Consider the following 23,364-nt stretch of genomic DNA (forward strand, 5'->3'; position numbering starts at 1 on the left):
TAGTGTTGAGTGATACTATTTTTAAAAAATGTATTATGTCTACTGCACTATTTGACCAATAATTTCCTGTAAGCTGCTTTGAGAACAAATGCTTCTGTGGGAAATGCGACGTATAAATGATCTATGACTAAACCCTGAGAAATGTGTGATAAATGAAAGGCAAAGTCAGCCCACAATTAAAAATAAATAAATAATAATAATTAAAGGTTATTAAAGGCAACCTCTTCATTTGGCCTACCTAAATGCCACATTGATTATTTGCATGATTTCAAGCTGTCCGGACTCCTTCATCAGGCATCATGGTAAACAAAGCAATGGGAGGGAAGTCACATATAGAAGGCAAAATATAAATTAATAACTAGTAATATATTTATCAGTCCTAGTGGTTGATGAGAGCTGTTGCCACCAAGCCCTGCTTGTAAACTTCTGAGAAACAGCTGGTTGTCTGTTCTTAGCCAGAGGCCACTGGACTAGATGGACCTGCTTCCTGAACCAGCAAGGCTTCCTATGTTCTTATGCAAAGCGCAGGGGTCTTATTTTCTCCTCCTCTTAACTTCTCTGCTTTTCTGATAACTATTGCTGCCTCCCCTCCCCACCCACCTGATCCTCTGTCCCTTGTCTCCTAGTGTAATGCTATGTTCTTGCAACATAACACAGGTGACTGCATTTTGTTAGGAAAGTGTCAGCTACATTTGTCAGGATAATGGTTCCCAAGCATTTCCTACAGGGCCCACCAACCATTGGCATTGGATTCAGGCAGCTGATTTTGTTGGTTCTGATTGCTGCTGTTCATCTTTTGGTTGTTGAGTTAGGGTTTTGTTTTGTTTTGATTTATCATTGTACTATGTCTTCAGTGCTGGAAAGGCATCTAATATATAATTATAATAAGTTAACAAAAAGGATCATTCTGTGCCCATTGTGATGAGATGCCTGTCAGTTCCCACCCATGATATGGAGGTGAAATTCCTTTCGCCTCCAAGGCAGCAAGGTCCCCAGTGACACCTGAAGGGATGCTGAGTAGATTTATAAGCCACAGGGCAAAGGTGATGTGCTAATGCTTTATTAAATGACTCACATAAGTGATGTAAGATCTTCTCCCCTAAGCAGGCATTTGATACAGAGTAAAGCAAGAGTGGTCTCATTTTAGTCAAGAATATAAAATAATTGTGTCGTTACATAATCCCCATCAGAGGATTTGCAGTGGCTCATCATAGTCCTGTATCTGCACAAATTTGGGGTGGAGTGGGGTGCAAGTAACAAAAGACAAGGCAGGTTGCACAACATCAGTGGCTATGGCCTAAGGGAGGGACACTGAGAGGGGGGTTTAAAATTGTGGGAGAGATCCTTCACATAGTGTGTTTTACTCCTGGAATCAAGGGTTGTCTTCAACATGAAGTACCAGATCCAATGCAGTAAGTTAGCACAGGTATTTTATTTGAAAGCAAACACCCATATATGCACGACACACATCAGCTGAACTCAACCTTCTCTTAACTGAACAAGGTAACTGGCAGCTTAGCTCTTAACATTCTGTTCGTTTCAAGGATACAGTAACATATATAATGTAACATATATCCTCCCAGGTGTGTGTGCAAAGGGGTGTTGCATAATAGGAGAGAGGAGGAGGCATGGAGTTTTGAAAAAGTAGACAATGACAATGACAAAAATCCACCAACAGCATACAAATCATTATGGCTAACCTGATCCAAAACACCCACCCACCCCACTAACACACGAAAACAAAGATCACCACAGCCAATCACAAACAAACAACCACACCCTAGGCCAACCCCAACCTCTCTCACCACCAAAGGAACACAAGTGAACAGCACGAGCAACGCTGACACCAAACCCTACATACATTAAGCAAAATAGAAACATCACCACCCAACCCCCCCATCTCCCCCCCCCAATGTCTCAACAAATGAAACTGATTTGTAAAAATGTTACATGGAAAAAATACGAGAGACATTACACATACTTCTGTAAAACAGGAAAAATTTTAATTAAAAAAAAGGAGGGAATAGGAAGCATGGGATTGAAAGGAGGGACTGCAGGATAGGAAGGGGTGGTGGCTACATACTTCGGCAGAAGTGAAAAGTTTGCTTAGTAGTTGCAGCTCATAGCAGGAGGAACACGAAGGAGGTCACCAGGAGGGTGGTCTGTGCACAGGGGTGAGTTGCACAAAAGGAGCAGGCATGGACATGGGGATGAAGGTAAAAATGGGTGCAAAGTAGGACTGCAGAGCAGAAAAGGGAAGTGACTTCCAAAATGGGGTTGGGGAGGTGAAAAGCAAGCTTAAAAGTTGCATGTTGTGGGGAAGCAGAAAGCTCTAGGTGGTTAATATGGAGCGACTGGCCAGGGGGTTCATGAGTAGAGCGAGCAGGGACACAGCCCTTAGTAAATGTAATGAATGATATCTAGCCTGGCATTTCCTGTTTCCCACAGTGGCCAACCATACACCTCTGGAAAGCCCAGGAGAATGGCATGAACACAGCACAAGCCCTCTCCCACTGCTGTATTCATAGACATAGTGTCCATCCTGGATGTAGCATACTGCCATCATGATTAGTAGCCCTTGACAACCTTACAATACCCAAATTAATCTCCTTAGAGCAGGGGTAACTATTATGGTGCCTTCTCTATGTTGTGGATTGCAGTCTCACCATCCCTGGGGCTGTTGGAAGTTGCAATCTACAACATATGGAGAGCACACATTGGCTACCACTGCCTTGGAAGAAGAGGAATGCTGATTATGTGGTTGTGGCAGTGCTGCTTTCACCTGCAACCCCACTTCTGTCCTGGGATTCCAAGACTTTCTAATGGTCCCTCCAAGTGGGCATGTTGCAGCCACCTTGCTGAAGTTAAGTGGGCCTCATTCTGGGTTGTATGTCACCTGGGAACTTCAAGTACACCAACTTGAGTTCCAACTTGCAAGATAGGATTCAGACTAAATAAATAGAGCAGGAAATGTTAAGCAGTGGCCTTAAAGGGGGGAGGGAGCTCCCTCCTGCAGTAATCATTGTAAACATTTAACTGTGGCTGGTTTCGAATTATTGGGTCATGTTTTATAGATGGGAGGGCTTGGCTCCAAAGGTTAGGGATCATAGTCAAGGATCATTACAAGGAAAAGCTTGGTGACAGAACCATGATTAGAAGCAATCATTTCCTGACACTTCAAAGACCTATCTGTGTTTCTTTTTGATCTTGTTCAGGAAATTCTTTTGTCTCCAAAAATCAAACAGCAGCCTAGAAGACTACTGGTGCCTTGGTCTAAAGATTTCTGAGTGCTTAAAATGCACCACGGGAGAGTCTTTCCCGCACCCCACCCTTATGGACAATAAACCGTAGCAGATTGTACTGGCACCCTAGCCCTGATACCATGATGACCTACTGCCTGAGAACTAGTTCAAAGTAATTATATGCCACGGGATTCATTCACAAGGAGCCATAAGTGCCATCATGTTATGTTTTTGCATTATTTCTCTTTGCACAAGGCAGAAGCTGGGTAAGGGGGAAATGTAATCCTAAAGGAAAAGAGGATTGTCGTAATTGTGTTCCTGTGTGTCTTCAGATTCATCTAAGACCTGAAGTTATGTTTACTTGTTGCTTGGCAATACCCATCTTAAAGTATCACCACCATAACAATTTCCTTTCTCTTCTTCCTCCCTTTCCTCTTCATTTTCTTCTTCTTCCTCCTCCTCCTCCTCCTGTGGCTCCTCCTCCTCCTCCTCCTCCTCCTCTTCTTCTTCTTCCTTCTCCTTCTCTTCTTTCTCCTCCTCCTGCTCCTTCTGGTACAATAACATTGAAAATGGCAAGGATGGGCGGTAGAATAGGTGAATAATTGGGGGGGGGGTTCATATCCTCCCATCAATCCCCTAACATTACAATGATATCAGGTGGTGATTGTCAGGACTTCAAAGCACCTCACACAGCCTCCAAAGAGATCTATGATGCATTGATAAGAGTGTCGCTGATCAGCAGCTCTGAAGTATCACTTATCAGCTGACAGGAAGAGACTTCAAGCCTGCTTTCTGGTTGCACAGCTGTGTTCCCCAGCAAATCCAGCCATTCCTGTACTTGTTCCACACCCGACAGGTGACCATGGCTTGGGGAAAACAGCTTTGCAGACCAGATTTGGTCAGTAAGTTGGAGGTGTACCCCCTCCCACTGGCTCTGTTCCCTCAACCTTCTGTAAGCCCTGGGGATTCATGGGCCCTTGTCAGACCAATTTTGATGGGATGATATTGCAATTTATGCACTTCCATCCCACTGTACATATATAAACCCCCCGGAATATGTAGAAACAACTCCCCTTTTCTGGGTGGCCCAAAGTGTTTCTAAATGGCTGGATAACCAGCCACCCAAATTTCCTACTGCAGGTAATGATTTCAAGCATCAGATATTCAGAACTCTCAAAAAGTTTGATGAATTAAAAATAAGGAATATGGCCTTTTAAAAAAATAACCATGATTTACAAAAAGCTTATTGCTTGGTTATCTTTTTATTATTTGTTTTGCTTCTAATTTTTCCTATTTCTTGCTGTTCACCATAAGGTTTATTCACACGCATGATCAGACTGCAAGCTTAAGGAACCTGATCAATAGCTACAGGGGTTAAAGAAGCGTCCTTGCATTTATGAACTGCATAAGTGCATTAGGGAAACATTTTCAAATCAATGGGCATAACAGCCGAGTACTGGGTGAGGTGCTTGACTTCATCGCACTAGTTGAGCATTGCAAATTATTTGTTGCAAAACATTTAATATATGTGCACCTGCACCCCTAATCAAAGCAGAAAGCTTCGTTTTCTTGTGTGCATTTGCAAATTATAAAAAAGTGGGTATTGACTTTGGGAATATTGTCTCTGTTAATTATTTGGGGAATAATGTCTGCAGCAGGAAAATAAAATAAAAACTAGACCAGGCAGCAGAAAGTAAGTGATTAAATGCAGTAGATGAGATTCCGGATCAATCTTGGCACCAGAATAAGAGCTGGTGTTAAGACTGTTTTTAGGACAGGCCAAGGTATAAGCTTTTTAAATAAGTAAAATAATTGTGCAGAATGAAATGGCATAATTTTCTACTATGTGCTTTTTTATTTTTTTTTAATTCTGCACCCCATCTGTAACCCCTAAACACATTGCTTGTAACAAACTAGCACATAGAAGAGAGAGTCTTAGTGTATATTCTGTTCTTGGTGTGCTGCTTTACTAAATGTGGGGGAGTTTAATGTCTGGTGAGGAACATTCAAAAATAGGACCCTTCACCAATGGTAAGATGAGGCAAAGTCTAACCTAACATTGCTGCAATTTTTAACCTGTTTTCATCACAATAGAGCTTGTACAGCACTTACATAGTAATGTGTCCTGTTACTGTTGTGCAGAGGGTCGTTTTCTTCTCCTCTCCCTGAAAAGAGAGAGAAAAATTAATTATTCTCTGCACATCTGTGAACTGGGAAAGAGCTTCCATGTAAGTGGGTCCAAGCACAATTTTCAGACAAGATTGACTCCATATCTCTTATTTAGAAATTAAGCCATAAAACCTGACACAAGTTTTTGAATTCATGCATTGTTTACACCTACACTTCCTTTGCCAACGAACCTAACAAACAGAAAACTTATTTCCAGTTGCAGGCAGTTCCACACCCCACACCCCGCCCATAAATCAAGTCAAGTCAACAAACAATTGCAGTAGCACCTACTGACTGATAACATACGGCAAACCCCTAAAGTTGAAACAGTTCACCTCCTCTCACGATTTAGCTGTGCCAGTGAAATACGGAATCCTCAAATTAAAAAGTTGTTCACAACGTTGATGCGAGATTTAATCTTCTGTTAGTCTATTGTTTGTTTAAACAAACTTTTTGTAAGCCTTAAATTGTTATTAGTTCCTCCTACAGATAATTTTATTTTAGCTTTTTATGTAAACTGCTTTGGGGGTTGTTGTTGGTTGTTGTTTTTACAATCGGTGTATAAATTGTATGAAATAAAATATGTAGTTCCAGGATGTGGCCAAGGAGATGTTCCATGGAGATACAAAAACCTCTCCAGCAGGTGACAGCTGTAAGTCTGGGTGCATATCAACCAGCCAGTGCTTTTTTCCTGGGGGTACTCAGTATCAGGGTACCCTGTATCAGGTTTACCATGGGTACGCAGTATCAGGACCTTTTTTCTATTTTTTTTTAAATCAAATTTTTATTAGGTTTTCACATAATACATCTTAAGAACATCATACGTTACCATTCATATTTTTCTGTGACTTCCCATATTACTCGATAAGACCTTTTTTTTTCTAAAAGAAAAGCACTGGTTAAAAGTGTGGCATGTACTGTGCCAACTTCATGGTGAGTACCAGCTTCTTTTTCTTCTTCTTCTAGAAGAAAAGCATTGCAGCCAGCAGATGGCATTACCCGCTTCTGGTTTCTGCAGCTTCAGCCGAAAAGAAGTGCAATTAAGACCTGCCCCTGCCCCAGCTCCTTCTTGTGTAGGTCACAAAATTCCCCATCAAAGAATGATTTCAGCCATGAAAGATAAGCCTATGTTTTTGCTGCTTTATGTAACAGTAACTGCAGTGGTGTTGGAATAGTTCAACTTTTGTAGACATGGTTGCAGCTGCAGTCTACAGCAATCAGTCTTCTCCCCACCAAACAGGAGAGTACCCCACAACCAGTGGCACTGTGGTCAGAGTGAGCCAGCCTGGCTCTTACTTGTTCAGGGTGGCTCAGGAGATGGCACAACAATCCCCTAGTGCCATTTGTTGTTTTACCTTTTCCAAACTGTTACAATGAAGCATATTGTACAGTAAAAAGGTGCACTGGATGGATTTGGTTTTGCTTTGCAGTTTTGATGCAGAGCTTGTGCACAAACAGCATGGGCTGCCACTTCCTAGTTCACACTGAGAAGCGATTTTTAACTATCTCCAGGGGCACAGCTGAAAACCAATGAAGAAATCAAATAGAACAGGGACTGGACCCAAATATGCCACACCCCCCAAACCACCCAAATTAACAGGGGGAATACATGCAGAAGCACTCCGTGCGCCAGCAATTTAGTTGCAAGGCTTTACTTGTTACCTCTACTTTTTATTGAAACGTTGCTGTAACAGCACCCACCCACCTACCTTGCCCCGATCCACAAATCAATTTTGCAACTTAAGACCAATTTCTTTTGCTCAGGTGAAATATAAGCATAAATGTGGATAAAGCCATAAACGCTGCATATATGGTGACAAGTTCACTTGTGGCATGAAGGGAGAGGCAACACCAATGGACTGATCCAGTACATATAGAAACATACATCTGTAGAGTTGGAAGGGACCCCAAGGGCCATTTCGATCAGCCTCCTACAACGGAGGGATCACAACTAAAGAGTCCCTGGCATATAACCATCCAACCTCTGTTTAAAACCCTCCAAGGAATGGGAGTAGCCTGTTCCACTGTCAAACAGCTCTTACCGTCAAAAGGTTGTCCGCAAGGTTGAGTTGTGATCTCTTTTCTTGCGATTTGGATCCATTGCTCTGGGTCCTAGGCTTTGGAACAGTAAGGATCAACTTTTCTCTGTCTTCCATGGTGCAGCCCTTCAGGTGTTTGCATGTGTGAAAGAGAAGTCACAGAGCTGTATTCATATAGTGGGCGAAAGACCTTGTGCATCCACCCGTGAATGCCAAGCCCATGCTCCGCCTCCATGGGCTGAAAAGTTTCTTGCTACATATAAAAAAACAACCAAAACACACCAGAAACCTACGCCTGTTCATAAGTAATTATTTTCTCATAGGATTAGCAGTTTAATATCTGAAATTGCAGGTCAGGAAGCCTTCGGAAATGTTGACTGTCATCTCTGATTACTATCGGTGTATACAGTTGCTACATTTCTTCTCTTTTAATTGCTTCTCTTACCCAAAGCTGGAGCACTCCCCTCCTCTTCCTGTAACCTTGCACTTTAAAATCCAAGTTACCTAGGAGATCAAGGTTAGGGTGTATCATTAATGATTAAGACCATATGCCTAAAACATATGGGTGTTTATCATTTGTAGCTTTGATGTCACATTGCAATTTTGGCAGGGCACTTGCACAGCTTTGCATCTGAGGAGTCTGTGTGAGGGCCTGAACCTGACTCTTCCTGGGGTCTGGCTGGAAAACAAGGCATGGCATCATCTGAGCATCTGAAAGGATACAGAAATTCTAATCCCAGAAACCAAAGTTCATATCCTTAATGCAAACTCAGCACGTATGCCTTGCACCTGGATTTTGAATATGATCGTACGCTCTTCCTCCTCACCCTAGTGCCATTATTATTATTGTTAGTCACTTTTTGCCGTGGAAACTCATGGCAATTAGTCACTTTTTTACCATGACTTACGAAATGGCTTACGAAAAGAAAACACATAAGCATATTAAAACCAGGAAAAAAATACATTAAAACATCCCACCCACTCTAAAAGGCCATAGATAGTTAAAAGCAAAGGTTAAAAGCCTGGTTGAAAAGGAAGGTTGGTGCCAGGTAAGCCTCCCTGGGGAGAGCATTCCACAAGCAGGGAGCCACCACAGAAAAGGCCCGTTCTCATGTTGCCACTCTTTGGAACTCTCATGTAGGAGGCACACACAAAAGTGCCTCAGATGATGATCTCAGGATTTGGGTTAGTTCATATGGGGAGAGGCAGTCCCTGGGCCATTTAAGGCTTTATAGGACAAAATCAGCACTTTTAATTAGAGCAAGAACAGCAAGGAGTCTTGTGGTGCTTTACAGACTTAACATATTTATTATACATACATTTTTGTGAACTAATATCTTTTTCAGCTCCTGCCAACCTAGCAGTTCAAAAGCACATCAAAGTGCAAGTAGATAAATAGGTACCGCTCCAGCGGGAAAGTAAGTGGCGTTTCTGTGCACTGCTCTGGTTCGCCAGAAGCGGCTTAGTCATGCTGGCCACATGACCCGGAAGCTGTACGCCGGCTCCCTCAGCCCATAAAGCGAGATGAGCGCCGCAATCCCAGAGTCGGTCACGACTGGACCTCGTGGTCAGGGGTCCCTTTACCTTTATCCTTTTCAGCAGGCATACAATTTAGGGTTGGCGTTTTGTGATCCTTTTTTTTTTGTTTAAATATTAGCAATTTTAACATAAACATTTGGAAACTTGCCTCTTTCCCTCTTGTGGGGGTTATTTGTGTGGAAATGTGACTGTGGGGTTTTCTGTATTCTGTGTAACTGGGGTGAGTTGGGGGGGAGGGAATAACTCTGGCCTGCTCACTTTTCAGTTTCAGCCCCAACTATCCTGCCTTAAATCATTGGGAAGGGCAGCATGTGGAGTGCAATTCAACATATCTCCAGTCACACCACCAATTACCTGCATATATATACCCCCAAATTCTGTACAGTGGTACCTCGGGTTAAGTACTTAATTCATTCTGGAGGTCTGTACTTAACCTGAAACTGTTCTTAACCTGAAACACCACTTTAGCTAATGGGGCCTCCTGCTGCCGCCGTGCCGCCGGAGCACAATTTCTGTTCTTTTCCTGAAGCAAAGTTCTTAACTTGAAGCACTATTTCTGGGTTAGCGGAATCTGTAACCTGAAGCGTATGTAACCTGAAGCATATGTAACCCGAGATACCACTGTATTATTTAGCACCACATCAGACGTGCAAAAATCCAATGTCAATCTCATGACATCTCCCAGAAACCCACCCTTACTTCTTTCCTTCCAGTGTATATACCATGGAAACAAAGCCTTATAAAAGTTTTGTGTTCATCCCACTATAACATTTAGTGTTGAACCTCTTTGACAGGCATAACTCTATCGCTCTGTCAGAATCTCATGTTTTAGTCCAGTATGTGTTTCCTGATCCTGAATTCAGGTTCTGGTGCTTTGAACTGATCTTGCATAGGCTTCATTGTAAATATAGGGGGTCACATAGATTGCAGTTGCACAGTCCGTAACTGTCATAAATGGCACAATACAGTCATGCTAAATTCTCTCATATGATAATATGGATGGAGACATACCCAAAACTGGATTTACTGGTGAACCCAATTGCCTACCTGACTTTGAGAACTTTTAAAAAAGGCATCAATAGCACAGACATGTGCATATAAATGGTCAGCAGCTAAAGAACTTTGCTCCAAATCTAGGCCCCTGAAAGGAGGTTCCTGGCTCCTGGTTCACCAACTTGGAGACAAAAGTGGTGTGGAGGTGCTCCTGTGGCTATGAAACTTAAAAAGGTAAAGGGACCCCTGATCATTAGGTCCAGTCGTGACCGACTCTGGGGTTGCGGCGCTCATCTCGCTTTATTGGCTGAGGGAGCTGGCGTACAGCTTGCAGGTCATGTGGCCAGCATGACTAAGCCTCTTCCGGCGAACCAGAGCAGCACATGGAAACGCTGTTTACCTTCCCACCGGAGCGGTACCTATTTATCTACCTGCACTTTGATGTGATTTTGAACTGCTAGGTTGGCAGGAGCAGGGACCGAGCAACGAGAGCTCACCCCATCACGGGGATTTGAACAGCCGACCTTCTGATCAGCAAGTTCTAGGCTCTGTGGTTTAACCCACAGTGCCAAACTTACTAGCTAACAATTTTGGAGGGTTGGACTTGAAATGATTGGTTTTGGCACCCAGTGGGCCTCCTAACAAATGCAATGGCTGACCAGCCATTTGTTGGGGGAACGAATGAAAACATTCATGAAGGCACCAGAAATCCAGGAACTGTGGTTTTTGCAGCATTTGTTTTCCAATGACACAGCTTCATGCCTATGTGTGTTTTTAATTATAAAAATCTGAACAAAACTGAAGCTAATTGTTGCAGTCTTAAGTGATGTTGGCATCATTTTGTGCAGTGAGAGATACATTTATTCCACAGTGCAAAGGGCCAAGGACCCCCAAATTTAGAACGATCATGATTTACTGTGTCTCTTGAGCGAAGTGCATTTGTTACCTTGGAAACAAATAGCTGCAGTGAACAACTAGATAAAATTTATGGAATCATCAATAAAACTTGATTATAAATGTGCAAAAACATACACAGTTTGATGTTGATGTGCAACATGGAGATGCAGTGAATAGCCATTATATATCTACTTGCATTTTTGGACAGTGGAAGGATGTTTTTTTTACAGTGGGGAGGCGTTGTTGTTATTAGGCAGTTTGTGAAGAAATCGTCTGCTCTTTTTCATATTTGGAGGCATTTAATTTTAACTTTCAGTTTAGTGTCTCACAAAAATTGCGTGCTGTCCTTGGTGCAAAAAAAAATTCCAGAATGGCAGCAATGAAAACTGAAGAATGTGGCTGCGGATTATTCCTGCTCTTCCCCTGAGTCTAGGGGTACATTTTATTCAATATAAAGAAATTACCTCATGCTTAGTTGGTATCGCTACTGACTTGGATTTTCTTAGAATTTGGGTAACAAGTATACTCAATAGTATGCAAAAAAACGAAACAAAATCCACTGAGATCTGCCCTGTCACTATGTACTCATGCTGGCTTCTAATTTAAACCTGTTTGTTTATTCCAGCTTTTGGTATTTCTTAGCCTCATACCTAATGAGTGTCACATTGTGTTTTAAGATTATTCATTGTTGTTGAATTTACCTGTCACTGATTTGTAGTTGAATTTGCTGTTTTAATTGTCAGCGTAACTGACCCTGAACACATTCTGTGCTCTGCACACTGATGCTGTTAAATTGGGACCTCTAAGGAGCCTCATATGGTCCCACATCCCTTACATTTTAACACCTCTGAGGTGTTAAAATGTAAGGGATGTGGGACCATATGAGGCTCCTTAGAGGTCCCAATTTAACTTGTGGAGACCCTTCTGTAAACACACAAATTAGTCAACCATCTTCATATGCTTTAAGTTTAGGGTAGTTTTTAATGTTTGATGTTGTTCCTTTTTTCTTATTGCTATTGATGTTCTGTTGGGAGCTGCCCAGAGTGGCTGGGGAAACCCAGCCAGATGGGCGGGGTATAAATATTATTATTATTATTATTATTATTATTATTATTATTATTATTATTATTGCTAAAGAGCTGAGTTGCTGCCAGTTCGTATTGCTGAACTCATCTTTGCTAGCTGATGGGCAGGATTGAGAGGGTGAATTCTAATGAAATCCTACAAATCCAGAGAGCGGGAAGCTCACCTCAGGCATTTCGATCTGCATAGTGAATATAACATCTAGACCTGCCCCTAGAATCCAGGAGGGTATTGAGGGATGTGGGAAAACCTATTTAGGTTTGGATAGTGCTTCATTCCTTTAAAAAATGTTTAGGGGTACTCTCATTTTCCTACTCATATTGAAATTAAAAGGTACAGGTAAAGGACCCCTGACAGTTAAGTCCAGTTGCGAACGACTCTGGGGTTGTGGCACTCATCTCACTTTACTGGCCGAGGGAGCCAACGTTTGTCTGCAGACAGTTTTTCTGGGTCATGTGGCCAGCATGACTAAGCCACTTTTGGCAAAACCAGAGCAGCGCACAGAAACGCCATTTACCTTCCCGCCTATTTATCTACTTGCACTTTGACGTGCTTTTGAACTGCATCCTCTTCTCTTGTTTTTGGCAGGATGCAGAAATAGGGCAGCTGGAGGCTTCATGGTCTTTAGGCCAGTTTGAAGTAGATGGTAGACCTGTTTTAAATTTCTTTTGTTGTCCTGTAATTCTATATTAATTACCCTTAGCATAGGGTTTGGCCTCAATCCCAGCAAATATTAATTTGTTATGCCACTGGTAGTCATGGCCCTATGACATTTTAGCTGCAATCTCCTCTCTGTTTGTTTCATCTGTCATCTCCTTTGCTCTTGGCTTATTGCTAACCCGTGCCTTTTTGAATCCTCAGCCACAGGTGAGGGGTTTTTGGCACTAGGAAATATGGCTTGATATCATCTTCCATTCAAAGGGGATAAATTTTCCACCTGTCCTTAATTTGCATTTAGGTGGTGTTGCTGCTCTGAGACGTTGAGTGCCCTTCTTTTCTCAATGATGACAGAATTTGGGGTAGCAGAGAGCTGAGGGTGCTCAGCCCCAGCCCCCAGATGCTCAACACATTTAAATATTAGGACCTTTTAATCTTGAACTATGAGCATAAGAGCCCTACAAAAAGAAAAAAGGCTGGGGAGTAATCATTCAGGGTTTTGCACTGGCATCAACAATTACAAGAAGGTTAGCAAAAATCATGCTTAGATGATGGAATAAGCACAATCAAGCACTTGTCATAGGATAATTACAGTGTATTTTAATTTATTTTTACTAAGCATATTTGCAATCCCATTTAGGATCAAAATGCAAATCTCACTTGAATCAAGATCCCATTTCCTGCAAACCCGAAAGGTTCACTTTCTCTCTTCAACTCAGTGTACAGCTCACAATTTTTAACTGCGTTGGCTATTCACATTAGCATGCAGAAGCAAAAGACAGGTTGAGCCACTTTTGGAAATAAATTTAGTGACTTGCTAAATTCTTTCTGTTATCTTTTTAAAAGATCTAATCCCCGCTTTGTGGGGACTTGAGGGGACTTTTTAAAAAGGGGGGGGGTGCATTGTCAATAACAGCAATGGCAGGCACTCCTGATGAATGAAAATAAATATTTTAAAGTCCCAACCAAAAGCAAAGCCTGCAAGAGTGAGAAGGGAGCAATTTATAATTTGGTGTGGCATTATGAAGCAGAGCAGCTCTTGACAACTGAGTGATGTTAAAGGTCATCTGCCATTGCTTACAGCCTTTTTGGAATGGTAGAATTAAGTTCAAACTCAGGATGTTTTTTGTGCCTTAAATTTCTCTAGGGATATCCTTCATAACGTCTTCATGCAGGATAACACTGCAGTAAACGAAACACAGTGCACAGGATTAAAGGGTTATTTCCCTTGTGTGTTGAGCTGACACAGAATGCTTAAACCTCAGGATGTTTTTGAGTTGTCTCTATCTTCTGGAGGTCCTCCTTCTTCATGACAACAGCTCTTTCTAGCTTTTGCTTGGGAGGCTAATTTTGGCCCCAGTTTAGAAAAAAATTGGAGCCATTTTTGTGCACCAGTAAAATAAAACTAATGTATCTAAAATGTGCTGGGGCACCTATTTTTTCAGCTCTGGTGCTGTATAAAGACAGAATGGCTGCCCATCTGCTTGTCTAACTCAGGCTCCTAAACAGATATTGTCCTGATCACCCACAGAGACTAAAGAATCTGCCCCAGGCAATTAGGAAGAGGACTATGAATTGGTGAATTGGACAAGAGCTGAGCTTCCCCTTCTATTTCGGGCCCCATCCAACTCTACAGCTCTGTGATCTTACAAAGGAGGGAACTGAGCATGTGGGCATTGCTAGTGAGTTGGCGGCTCAGCTCAAGGTGGAGCTGGGTCCTTTCTTCCTTCTTTTATTAGAAGCACTCGGCCTTACCTGGCAAAAGGTTGACCTTCCCTGAGCTACTTCCACTTACAGAAAATCCCTTTGGAACATGAGGAACCTGTTCTTGCTCCACCATGAGGTCCAGAGGCTTCTGATAACACTCACAGCATCTGGACTTGGCTGGCAGCACAACATGGCAACCGTTGGCAAGGAGGGATTCTTTGCTAGTGAAGTTTGTCTTCCTCTCCATGCTGGCTGGGCCTGATGCAAGCTGTAGTCCAACGCATTTGCAGGGCAATGAGGTTAAGAACATAAGAAGACTGGCAAACCTGGAACTATACTTAATAATCGGATAATGATAGTCCTTATTTGGGCTTCATTATTGTAATTCATATGCAGCTACTCATTCTAAATGCCTGTTTTTCATCTTTTAATTTTCATTTGTTATAATTGTTCTCTATTTCATATATATTGCGTGGCGAGTTCCCACCTCCCCCGGTAGGAATAAAGACACAAGACGCAATTATTTAAGGTTAATGGGCTAAAATTGGCCACAACTTTATTGGTTACAGGAGGATTCCCCTGATCGCGCATGGCTGGAAACCAGCCCCTGCACGCGCATTGGGGGCATGAGCCTGCAATCCCACCTCCTCCTGATGTCGGAAGTGGCTTTATAACATGAAATAATAATAATAAACTTTACCAAAAAAACACAAAAAACACATACAAGAAGAGCCTGCTGGATTAGGCCAATGACCCATTAGTCCAGCATCCTGTTCTCACAGTAGCCAACCAGATACCTCAAGAGGAAACCTGCAAGCAGGATCCGAGAACAAGAGCACTCTCCCCCTTGTAGTTTTTAGCAAGTGGTGTTCAGAAGCGTTTCTGCCTCCAACCATGGAGGCAGAACATAGCCACCCTGGTTACTAACCACTGATGGAGCCTTACCTTCCATGAACTTGTTTAATCCTTTTTTTTACACCATCTAGGTTGGTGGCCTTATGAGAGTGAGTTCCATAGTTTAACTATGTGATGTGTTAAGAAGTACTTGCTTTTCTCTGTCCTGAATCTTCCAAAAGTCATATTCATTGGATGACCATGAATTATAGTGTTACAAAAGAAGGGGGGCAGGGAGAAAGAAACCCTTCTCTATCCCCGTTCTCCATCCTACGCATCAGTTTTTCAGCTTCTGTCATTGTCACCTTTTATTCGCCTTTTCTCTAAACTAAAAAAAGTTGGGGGAAGCTGTTCTAAAGATACCATCAAGCATTGTCTTTACCTCGGGGTAGATGCAAAGCCAAATACACACCATTTATTGCAGCAAGAGTAGAAAGTGATGATGTTGCTAATAATAACACTTCTGCTTAAAGGCAACCAGCAATATGCCAGGGTGCATCTGCACAGCACCTTAGCTGTGTTCTCAAAGCATCTTGGGCTCTTTTCCTAGCTCTGCCCATTACTTTTCTGAGTGGTCTTGAGCAAATCAACCAGAGCTGTCTTCATTCAGGTTTGGTTTTGCTTATGCCAAGCAGCTGCTTGAAGCTCCAAGCTTTGCGGAGAATTTCAAGAGCTCTTTCAGAGAACTATGTAGGCACGTTACAGATCGCCACTGTTTGTGCTGCAGCGAACCATTATTTATGAGTCTCCAGTTCTGCATAATTCAACAGGGATATCACAGGGTCCTGCACAGAGAACCTGATTACGTATGTTTGCAGTGCCCTACAAAAACAAAGGGAGCAAACCATTAGCAAGAGATGTCAGAAAGGTAGGAAATTTTGGTTTGGAGTCTTTGAACACTGAAGCTTTGGTGAGGATTTTTTTGTTTTATTTTAAAAAATATACATAACTGCAATCAAAAATAGTGTCCATTCCAAATTATAGGAGCAAATAAGAGACCCTAATTGTGTTGTGGAAACATCTACAAAAATTAGATTGCAGTAATCTAGGCTGCTTCAACAGAGGTATAGTTTCCAGATCAAGGGAAATCTATTCCCAGAGTTCCTTGAGAGAAGCATTGACTGTTAAACCACACTGGAGTCTGTAGCTCTGGGACAGGAACAGGGGGTCTCTTAGTAACTCTCAGCACCTGTAACAGTTGATAGATCCCAGAATTCTTTGGGGAAAGCCATGATTGTTTAAAGTGGTATCATAGATGTACAGTGGTATCAAATGTATGGTGTGAATGTGCCTTGTCCACCACTTGGGGAAATGTGTCAGGTCAGTTTAGGAACATGTATTGGGCGGGTAACATTTTGTCCTTTACCTCAAGCAAAAAAAAAAAAATGCTAATTAAGCTTTGGGAAGTAAGCTGGAGAACTCTAGGGCACTGTCAGAGCCCTCATGCTTCCTTCCCACAACTGAGCGCTTTGCTTACCCAGCTTTGGGGAGGCAGCATGACGGCTGCAGGGTGTGTGGGTGTGTGTCAAATGTTGCTGGGGGCCACAAAAAAGGCCTTGCAGGCCACATGTGGCCTTGGGGTTATATTTGAATTTCATTGTGAAAAGTACTTGAATAAATAATTATATTTGAATTTCATTGTGAAAATTCACTTTGAAATTTTAGCTCATTTTGAATATTTATTACATTTATATCTCACCTTTTGCTCTGAGGAGCTCAAGGTGGTGTACATGGCTTACCCCTTCCCTTTTTATCTTCATAACAACCCTGTGAGGAAGGTGAAGACTAAGGGACAGTGAACAGCCCAGGATCACCTAGTGAGCTTCGTAAATACTTGTTTCTGCTGCTCCTGTCAGTGACATGTTTCTTCAAACTTTGCTATAATCTGCATCCCCAAATATAATGACAAAAGAGGGAGAGATCAGAAGAAGGTGGACCAGGAGCAAAATGAAATCACCGAACTGCATAGCTGTCAACTTTTCCCTTTTCTTGCGAGGAATCCTATTCGGAATAAGGGAATTTCCCTTAAAAAAAGGGAAATGTTGACAGCTACGCCAAACTGTAGAGTTGGGACCCCAGGTGTCATGTAATCCACCCCCCTCCAATGCAGGCATCACAGCTAAAACATCCCTGACAGATGGACAGCCAACCTCTGTTTAAAAAACCCCCAAGGAAGGAGAGCCCGTCACCTTCTGAAAGCGTCCATTCCACTGTTGAGCAGCACTTGCTGTGAAATAACTTTCAATAAGAAAATAGATGACTTCATCACTGAACAGGCATAAAACTGGGAGTCAACGGAATAATGGGCAAAAGTTACTGGCCCAATCAAGAGACATTCCACCCCAAGGAATGACAGAGGGGTTCAAATTCTTACAGAATTCTTCCATGGACCCTTCTTACAGTGCATAGTTAAACTATGGAACTCATACTCACAGGTGGCAGTGAAGGCTTTAAAAGAGGGTTGGACATCAATGGCTGCTAGCCATGTTGGCTATATTCTACCTCCACAGTCAGAGCCAGTGCTGCTTCTGACCACCAGATGCTGTGGGTAGATCACCTTCCCTCCTGAATGAAACCAAGATAGCATTCTGGAATCCTTTTGCTATTTAATGGATTTTTTAATTTTACAAATTACTTTGGCTTTTCTCCTCTTCCCCAGCCCCCCTGGTGCTGCTTCCATGATAACTGCACTTGAGTTGACAGATCCGGTATTTGTATGTAGGAATAAAAACAGTAGGAGGCACTTATGTAGATGCCACTAATTTAATTTAGCTTGATATGTAAGCAGAGCACGGGCATTTTTGCGCTAACCTGCTTGCCTTTATTTTACAGTCATCTTCAGCCTTCTTACGTCAGTTGCTGAAAATCCTTCCACTCTTCTCTTTGCCTGCCCAAAGACGGGCGCCAGGAGAGTGAACCTTGGGAGGAGAGAGGTCTGCAGACTCAACTGTGTAGAGAAAGAAAAAATGTGCTGAAATTATTTCAAAAGGTAAGAGGAAGGAGAGCATGTATACCCAACTGAAATAGCTCTGCGAGGCCTTGCATATGAAGAAGGTCATATCCTGAGAGTTTCTGGGAACCCCAAGGGCAGCACAGAACATCCATTTTCCCCACCCATCCACATCATTTTTGTGGACAATATGCTCTCTGAGTGGCCTGATTGCCATTGCCTCCATGATTGCTGCAGCAGTGTGTTGAAAACGTCTACCCTTGTGGTCAGGATTCACTGCTCAGTTACGTGCTGTACCTGTGACACCTACCTATATAAATAAGGAAGTTGTAATTGAAGGGAATGGGCTGGTTCTTAAATGGCAGGTTTGGAAGCAGTCTTTAGGTTCAATACTATAGCAAGCCCATTTCATTTATTGCCATTGTCGTCGTCATCACCACCACCATCATCACCACCAACCACCAACCACCAACCACCAACACCATTCATGAAAATTTCCAGGCCTTGTACAAACTTTTTTTTTTTAATGACACAGGCAACTTTACTTGGATTCTCAAAATTTAATTTGTCTTTGCACTGGTGGACTTCATATTAATTTCATCCAGCCAACTCATTTCTCCAAATCAACTGTCTTTCACATTATGACAAGAGTTGTTTCAAAAATGGGAAGGGAAATTATGACGGTGGCTAAGCTATATCTGTCCTGCAATATCAAAATTATCTGTATATAAGGAGAGAGCGAGAGAGAGTGAGAGAGAGAGAGAGAGAGAGAGAGAGAGAGAGAGAGAGAGAGAATATTAAGCAGAGCATATTTCCCCTTTTCTGGCTCTCCAGAGGGGTGTGTGCATGTGCATGTGAGTGCACGTGTGCAAAGTGCATTTCTTGGCCTTCTGTTTCGAATGGTTTGTGTTCTTTGCTACTGCTGTTGCTGTTCTTCTGTCTGTCTGTCTGTCTGTCTGTCTGTCTGTCTGTCTTTCCTTCTTTTGACCTGCTGTTGAAATGTGTTTGCATTCAATGAATTCATTTTTGAAAGCATTGGAGAAGCAGCTAATACATGCTTTTAATAGCAATAATGATGATAATCTTATGAAATCAGATGGAAAGTTAGACAAATGCTGACTTTTACATCTTATTCATACTTTGGATTATAATGAGTGTGGCCTGTTTTGATCATTTCTGTCCTGATTAATTTTAATGATATACTACATATATTGTTGTTTTTTTCCTCGGCCAGTATTCATTTAGCCCTGTTTGGCTGCAAGATGTTGCTCTGCCACTGGCCCCTTACTTGTTTACTGCAAGGATTGCTGATCCTGGCTAATGCTGCAGAGTGCACACCAAGTCATGGCTGCATCATTCATTAAGTGTCACTTTAGCAAAGTTCGCTCATGCAGGGTTCATAGTCAGGAGACAACATAGAACTTTGCTTGTGAGTAAAATGAGAGGAAATAGCGGAGCTAAAATGAGAGATGCCATCATTGCAAGAAGAGTGAATAATGAATCTACCCTCATCTGGTGTGCCATCTGCAACATGCATTTCAATACTAAAATATCATTTATGTATCTTTTTGTGGCATCGTGTTCTTACTGATTGTCTGAGCTTGTTTTGATTCCTGGGAGGGAGGAAACAATTTTCTGTTATTTCATGTTAGTTTGCCAGACATATTTTCCACAAGATAGACTATTCCCAAACTGAGCTGTGAGAAACGAAAGGGAATTGTTGAATGTTGGAAGATTCAGGAAAACATAAAAGGAAATACATCTTTACACAGTTTGTAGTTAATCTGTGGAACTCAGTCCCACAGGAGGCAGTGATGGCCACCAACCTAGATGGCTTTAAAAGAACACTATACAGATTCATGGGGCAGAGACTATTGATGGCTACTAGCCATAATGGCTATGTTCTGCCTCCACAGTTGAAAGCAGCAAGGCTTCTGAATATTAGTTGCTGTAAACCCACAGAAAGGGAGCGGGCTCTTCTGCTTGGTATTGCTTGAGGGTTTCCCACAGGCATTTGGTCAACAACAGTGAGAACAAGATGCTAAAATAGATGGGTCACCAGAACGATCCATCCAGCTGTTATGTTCTTAAGTCCAAGGTCCCCATCTTCAGAGCAGGCTGCCTGTTTTATACCTGTCTGCATAACTGTTTCTGCTCTGCTTTCCTTCGGGGGGGGGGGATGTCTGTGTTTGTGAGATCAGATCACACAATCAGATTAGGCTGCTTGGTAGACTCCTGCTATGCTCATTCTTACTCTCTTACACACTTTTGGGAGTGAACTATGTCTCTTATTTTGGTTCAGACAAAAGGGTGTGCCTCAGCTATCAGAAATTTTGAAGATTCATGAGCTATAGGGATAAGTTTGGGGAACGTGAGAAAGACAGGCTTGCCTGGTACCTGGTAGGAACCTCATTGCTGGTGGTAGCCAGCTGAATTTTTGAGGAAAACGCATTTTTGGGGTAGGGTAGTGTAATCTCTCCCCTGCCCCCGTTCTCCATGATAGTTGCACACTGCTTAATCCCAACATTTGATCATAGGGTGCTTTTGCAAATGCCACTTGAATTAGCGGGGTAATGGCAGTTAGTGAAATCTACTTACCGGTATATGCCGCTTTTGGTGCAGAGGTTTACAGTTGGAATGCAAATATTTGTATGTAAACTTTATAAATAAGAGGCATCCTGAGACGGGGAAGCCAAATGGGGTTTAAAAATATAAATAGTGGGTCGTTTCCTGCCCTGTAATGCCATCCCAAAATCTTCTGTGTGATTGCACCCTTGTATGTGGCAGGGCCAGCCCTAATCATGTTTTCTTCCTTGTTTTTCCAGCAGAGGCTGTAACCCTAGATGCACTCACCCAGAATTGTGTCCCAATGAACTCTGGATCCAATTAAACCTGTTTCTTCAATAAAAGCACTCAAGTACATGGCTGAGATGCCTTTTCCCTGTAGTTAAGTTGTTTTGCCAAAGCAGGGTCTTCTCATTGAATGGGGACTGCATAGTGACCTACTTTAACCCTGTTTCCCTGGTGAAGGCTTGGGTAGTTTTTCTCTTCCACTTTTGCTCGGATAGTTGTATAAGAGATACTTGAGAAAAACTCTAGTTGCGTGTTCAGACCCAGAAATCTCCCCCCTAAATAAATCCACACTTGTCTCAAATTTTTGGTTTGGTTTTTGGCAGAATTTAGGCCACAACTTTATTGATTACAGAAAGTGACTGGTTTCATAGGCTCTGGTTTGACTAGCTCCCTGCCTTGCAGGTAACACTGACCCAGGGTTCCAGCATAGGTCAGCCAAGGCTGAACACCTGGATAAGCGGAAAGTCGGACATGGGCTAACTCCACCACCCAAATGTCCCCCTGGACTCAGGCACAGGCACAACCCCCTCTCAGGGGTTGACCAAACCATCAAGTCCCTGGATTCCTTTAACAGAATACCCTTCACATAGGGATGGCGAGAGCATTCTCCCATCCCTATCACCTGAATGAGAGCCTATCCGCAACCTTACAAGTTGTGATGATTTGCTATGCGGCAGGCGAAACCCAAATGGCAACAGCCAGTCAGCCAAGTGGGGAAGATTCCTGCTGTGCCCCTGTCCCAACAACAGACAACACACAACGGCATAGCAAGGTCAAGCGCAAAACCCTAAAAGTAGGGAGAGGTGGGCGGGTCTCACCACAATACGTGCCCTTTTTAAGGGAGGATCCGATATACTAGATCGTAACGGCCCTTATTTTCTCCTTTGATCCCTCCCTCCCTCCCTGCCTTATGATGCATTCTCCACTGTGGACTGAAAAGAGTATGTGTTTTGCACTTTCTCTTCATTGAGGATGCCACTAATGTACAGTGGCTATAGCTCCAGTGAGCTATAAGACTGTTGTAATGCTGATGGATAGAAGTTACCCAGGAACCTGGCACAGAAGCGGACATATTGCAGGTTTATTCCAATTCTGGTCATCCTGAGCTTCACTCCTTCCCTCCCCCCCTCTCTCTTACTTGTTTGGGTGAATCACAGCAATTTGGCTTCTGATCACCACATCTTTTTCTTGCCCAAATCCCTGCTGTGAGAGCCCTCTCCCTTCCCTCCCTCCTCGTTTGGAAACTGTTCTGTCTCTGCCATACAAAAGTGTATTCTTAAACAGATTATGATGCTTGGAAATGAGGGCAAAAGGGTGGAAACCTTTCTTTGCCAAGCACAGAAAGAGAGGAACAACAATCACATCAGCAGCTTAAATAATTTGAGGCCACATGATCAGGCAGGGTGTGTAGTTTCAAGGTTGGCCAATCTGATTGTGGCAACCCCTGTGGTTTGCCTCTAATGACACCTGATGCTTTGTTAAGGGCTTGGCAAATAAAGTCATTTTGGACATCTGAGGGGCAAGCTTAGCAGTAAAGCATCTGCTTCACATGCTGAAGGCCACAAGTTTGGTCCACAACTTGCATCGGCAGGTAGGGCTGGGTTTGTCTCCTGCATGAAATCCTGCCAGTTAGTGCAGACAACACCAAACTGAATGGAGTAGTGGTCTGACTCAGTAGAAAGCCTCTTCCTCCATTGGAGTGTGGTGCAGGAGCATCCACCGGTCTAAGACTTGCGCTCTGTTTCTTTTGAAAGGCTCTCAAGATTAGCAAAGAGATTTGATTGTTGTAATGTTAATTTTCTTCAGCCTCTCATACAATCTGTTGCAGATGGAAGGCGTGACAAGTTCTTAAAGCACTGCCATACCAGGGGACATAAAATGGCAGCTGATTGGCAGAATGAGCGCACTTTTGTTCTCATATTAAAAACTTATTTTAATATTGTATTTTTAAATTGCTGTAACCTGCCCTGGGACCTTATGGTGGAGAACAGATAAGAAATCAAATTAATAATGAAATACCGATATAGATTGGTTCATATTTTGCATTTGCAGCCTAAGGTTCTTGCAACAATGCCTAAGATAATGTCTGTGGAACCCTTTGTGCCCCTGGGAAAAATACAATATGGATAATACAGTATTTATGGCTTATGTAGCAAATTTCAAGTGCTAGAAATGTTTCATATAAATATTATTTCAGCAACCCCTGCAATCACCCTGCATGGCAGGTCAGCTACTTTTATTGTTCCCATGTTACTGTTGGTTAATTTACTAAAAGGAAAAATAGATATGGCGAAATAAAAGGAATCCCCTAGATGCCAAGATCCAAGTTTGGGACAAGTTT

General features: G+C 42.5%; 1 protein-coding gene across 4 annotated transcripts in view; it reads left to right on the forward strand.

Moving 5' to 3' along the window:
• The window catches only part of NEXMIF (neurite extension and migration factor), a 206,230-nt gene that overhangs the window by 137,751 nt on the left and 45,115 nt on the right, over positions 1–23,364 (forward strand). For 3 of the 4 annotated variants that reach the window (XM_053373902.1, XM_053373904.1, XM_053373903.1), the window contains exon 4: positions 18,053–18,209. The exons of the other annotated variant lie outside the window; for it this stretch is intronic. The gene's annotated coding sequence lies outside the window, so the exon portion shown is untranslated. The remainder of the gene's footprint in view (positions 1–18,052; positions 18,210–23,364) is intronic. 4 annotated transcript variants of the gene reach the window in all.

This window comes from Podarcis raffonei, chromosome Z (genome assembly GCF_027172205.1).
Source record: "Podarcis raffonei isolate rPodRaf1 chromosome Z, rPodRaf1.pri, whole genome shotgun sequence".
Classification (NCBI taxonomy): Eukaryota; Metazoa; Chordata; class Lepidosauria; order Squamata; family Lacertidae; genus Podarcis; species Podarcis raffonei.